Source organism: Papio anubis, chromosome 7, assembly GCF_008728515.1.
Source record: "Papio anubis isolate 15944 chromosome 7, Panubis1.0, whole genome shotgun sequence".
Taxonomy (NCBI): Eukaryota; Metazoa; Chordata; class Mammalia; order Primates; family Cercopithecidae; genus Papio; species Papio anubis.
In genome coordinates this window covers 61,450,890-61,455,465 of record NC_044982.1, presented here as the reverse complement: position 1 = coordinate 61,455,465, position 4,576 = coordinate 61,450,890, and the positions used below count along the sequence as shown (strand labels likewise).

The window sequence follows — 4,576 nt, the reverse complement described above, 5'->3', positions numbered from 1 at the left end:
AGGCATGGGGAGGAGGGAGGCTGAGGCAGGTGTATCACTTGAGTCCAGGAGTCTGAGATGAGCCTGGTAAACACGGCGAAACCCCATCTTTACAAAAAAAATACAAAAATTAGTTGAATATGGTGGAATGGAAAGACAGACTGGAATGGACAGGGATCTGCCCTAAAAGGAAAGGAAGGAAGGAAGGTGGAGGAAAGAGGAAAGAAAGAAAGAAAGAAAGAAAGGGGAAGGAAGGAAGGAAGGAAGGAAGGAAGAAAGAAAGGAAAGAAAGAAAGAAAGAAAGAAAGAAAGAAAGAAAGAAAGAAAGAAAGAAAGAAAGAAAGAAAGAAAGAAAGAAAGAAAGGAAGGGACTAAAAATAGAGCTACCACATGATCCAGAAATCCCACAGCTAGGTATATACCCCAAAGAAAGGAAATCAGTATACTGAAGAGATATCTGCACTACCATGTTTGTTGCAGTACTATTCACAACAGTCAAGATTTAGAAGCAACTTAAGTATCCATCCATAGATGACTAGATAAAGAAAATGTGGTACACATACTCAATGGAGTATATTCAGCCATAAAAAATGAGATCCTGTCATTTGCAACAACATGGATGGAACTAGAGATCATTATATTAAGTAAAATAAGCCAGGCACAGAGAGACAAACTTCATATGTCTCAATTATTTATGGGAGCTAAAAATTGAAATAATTGAACACATGAAAATATGGAGTAGAAGGATGATTACCAGAGGCTGGGAATGGTTGTTGGGGCAGTGGGTGGTGGAGGGAAATGGGAATGGTTAATGGGTACAAAAAAATAGTTTAAAAAAATGAATGAGACCTAGTATGTGCTAGTACAACAAATAGTCAAGTTATAGCTTGACTATAGTCAAAAATAACTTAATTGTACATTTTGAAATAAAGAGTGTAACTGGATTGTTTGCAACACAAAGGATAAGTACTTGAGGTGATGGATACCCCATTTACCCTAATGTGCTTATTATGTATTGCATGCCTGTATCAAAATATCTCATGTAACCCATAATATATACACCAACTTTGTACCCACAAAAATTAAACATACAACAAATATTTTTAACTAAAAATTTAAATTAAAAAAGATTATGTTAAGATGCCAGAGAACGGACTTCTAAGCTCACCAATATGGTTGTTGGCAAGCCTCATGATGGCTGCTGGCCAGAGGCTGCCTGAAGTTGCTTGCCACTTGGGCCTCTCCAACATGCAACTTCCTTCATCAAAGCAAGCAAGCCAAAAAGGCAAGAGAAGAAGTGTCAACAAGATGGAAGTCATAATATTTTATACCCCAATCTTGGAAGTGACATTCCATCACTTTTGCTGTATTCTATTCATTGGAAGTAAGTCATTAAGTTCAGTCCACACCCAAAGGGAGGGGATTACATTACGGTATGAATACAAAGAGGTGGGGATCATTAGAAGCCATCTTAGAAGGCTGCCTACCACACCTATGAAGATCGGAGTTGAGAGACAGAAGACATATTTTTCAAATTGTAACAGGTACATTCTATACCCCTGACACAATAACTCAAACTGAAGTTTCCCTACTTGAAAAACCAATTATGTATGGTTCTGGTAAAAACGATAATCACCAGGCCCCCTTTGACCCCTGGTTAATCATACAGCCATCTTCCTTTTCTTGGTGATTGGTCAAAGGGGTGATGGCCAGAGACCATTCATGCAGATTGACATGAGAATACTGGAAGAGGAAAGGTCTCTTCTTTCTTCCTTTTGAATCATGAACAATAAAAATGAAAGCTTACAGCTGTGGGAGCCACCTTCCCCACTGCACAAAAACACCTGTTGGTAGGGCTGAAAGAAGGAGCAAAGAAACCGAGAGGAAGCTAATGATACCATGTGAGCCCCTGTAAGGCACCAATGGAGTACTCTAGCCAGTTCTACTCTGAACTTTCCACTTATATGAACCAATAAATCCCATTTTTCTCAAGCTTGTTTGAGTTTCTGACATTTGTAACCAAAAGAGTCCTGGATGATACCGGCTTATTTTTTCTTACTAATCAATATATACATTCCATCTCCGTGTGGTTTTTAAGCTGGGAAACAACACAGTTATCTGAAAAAGTTTTTTGTTTTTTTTGTGTGGTTTTTTTTTTTAAATACAGATTTCTAGACCCCACTGAAATCTACTTTTTCAGAATCTTTAGGGATAGGACCCTCACATCTGTATTATTTTTAATTTCACAAATGATTCTGAAGCCCAGTCATTATGGATACTCACTAATATTCTGGAAGCTAGGAGTCCAAGATCAGAGTGGCAGCATGGTCAAGTTTTGATGTGAGCCCTCTTCCAGGCTGCAGACTGATAACTTCTCACTGTATCCTCCCTCACATGGTGGGAAAGGGGCAGGAGAGCTCTCTGCCGCCTTTTTTTTTTTTTTTTCCCAAGTAGGAAAGACCCTTTTATTGGGGTGGACACGGAACATGCACGAGTCCATGATAAAATGACTCAAGAGAAGGATCCCAAGGGCCAACTTCTCCGCAACATGAGCGCAAGCTCAGTGAGGTCTGGGAATGGGAGAGTTCCGGGTGGAACGCGGGACAAGACCGAGTCTCAAGGGCCTGGACCAGTGTTGGAGAAGGTAGCCCGGCTGTCCTGGTGGGTCGGCCGCCCCGGGCCCGCCCCTGCCGCCTGGCCACAGTGAAGTCTCGCTAGAGACCCTCAGAGGCACGCTCTGGTTCTCTGGAGAACTGGGGGCGGGAGTGGTGGAACTGAACAGGCGGAAGGTGGGGGTCGGAGGGACAATGTGGCTTTTTTTTAAAAAAGCATCTACCAGCATCACACTACTGGGTCTGATGTCCCCTTTAACCAACGCTTGTTACAGGTTACAGCATAAATAAAAACTCAAGAAAAATAAATACGTCGGCTCCTATGAGGTTGGAAATGGTGTGGACGCAGGCTGTGAATGCGCAGGCCAGGAGGCGGGCGGGTGAGCGACCGAGGAGCAGACCCGGCAGGAGACGCCTGTGGGATAGTGTCCTCCTGCATGTTTGAGCTGTCGATCCGCGCCACCTTGCGGAGGGGCGCCGAACTCTCGCCTTCCAGTTCCCCTTGCTCCTGGTCTCTCTTATTGGCAGCGTTCTTTTTATCCATTGCTGATGCAGGTAGCACAGGAGGATGTTTGCCTTTTCGGTCACGATGATCTGTTCAGACGGGTATTCTCGGGTGGGCAGGTAGACTGAGGGCCGTCGGTTCGAGGTTTTGCATCGGAGTCCGCGTGAAATAGACAAACATTGATTTTGTTGTAGACAGGCAGTCCTTTCAAAAAATCTGCCATCTTCTGTTTCTTCCGTCGCCACCTCAGCCGCCGCCTCAGCCTCCACCGCCGCCACCACAGCCCTGGGGCCCCTTTTATAAGGACACTAATCTCATTTGTGAGGGCTTCACCCTCACGAACTAATAGCCTCCCAAAGACCCCACCACCTAGAACCATCACATTGAGGATTTCAACATACGAATGGAGGTGGAGGGGACACAAACATTCAGTTCATAACATTATTCTATCTACAAGAAGACAAACTCCAGATTCTAAAATGGCTTTCTTTTACTTGAATTGCAGGCATGGATCTCTCTGTCTAGAGTCTTACAAAGGAAACAGGTAGGTTTTCGTACATTCCACTATTAAGCTGTTTCCCTCAATAGAAAAATCAGTTAAATGTTTTTAAAAATACTTTTAATAACATTTGTTTTTTTGTGTAGTTTTTTATTTTGTTTTGTTTTTTTGAGACAGAGTCTCGCTCTGTCGCCCGGGCTGGAGTGCAGTGGCACGATCTCGGCTCACTGCAAGCTCCGCCTCCCGGGTTCACGCCATTCTCCTGCGTCAGTCTCTCGAGTAGCTGGGACTACAGGCGCCCGCCACCACGCCCGGGTAATTTTTTTGTATTTTTAGTAGAGACGGGGTTTCACAGTGTTAGCCAGGATAGTCTTGATCTCCTGACCTTGTGATCCGCCCGCCTCGGCCTCCCAAAGTGCTGGGATTAACAGTCGTGAGCCACTGCCCCCAGCCTCAAAGTCCACTTTTAAGCACACAATATTATGAATATTAAAAAGCATATATGCTCCCCAGAAAAGGCAATTCAGCATTTTCAGAAAGAGCATTTGGCAATATTCAACGCATAAAGAGACCGTGCTTAGGGCCATCCACTCTCCAGATTTTCAGTGCTTCCTGGTTTTACAACTGTTGATCAGAGTAGCTACAGAAGGCATCTAGGGATCTGACATAACAAGGGGCACAGGCCGGGCGCGGTGGCTCAAGCCTGTAATCCCAGCACTTTGGGAGGCCGAGATGGGCGGATCACGAGGTCAGGAGATCGACACCATCCTGGCTAACACGGTGAAACCCCGTCTCTACTACAAAATACAAAAAAACTAGCCGGGCGAGGTGGCGGGCGCCTGTAGTCCCAGCTACTCGGGAGGCTGAGGCAGGAGAATGGCGTAAACCCGGGAGGCGGAGCTTGCAGTGAGCTGAGATCCGGCCACTGCACTCCAGCCTGGGCGACAGAGCGAGACTCCGTCTCAAAAAAAAAAAAAAAAA

The 4,576-nt window shown here is 44.7% G+C and overlaps 1 pseudogene; it reads right to left on the bottom strand.

Moving 5' to 3' along the window:
* Window positions 1–1,039: 1,039 nt before the first annotated feature.
* LOC101020581 lies at window positions 1,040–3,769 on the bottom strand (annotated as a pseudogene).
* Between the last annotated feature and the right edge of the window lie 807 nt (window positions 3,770–4,576).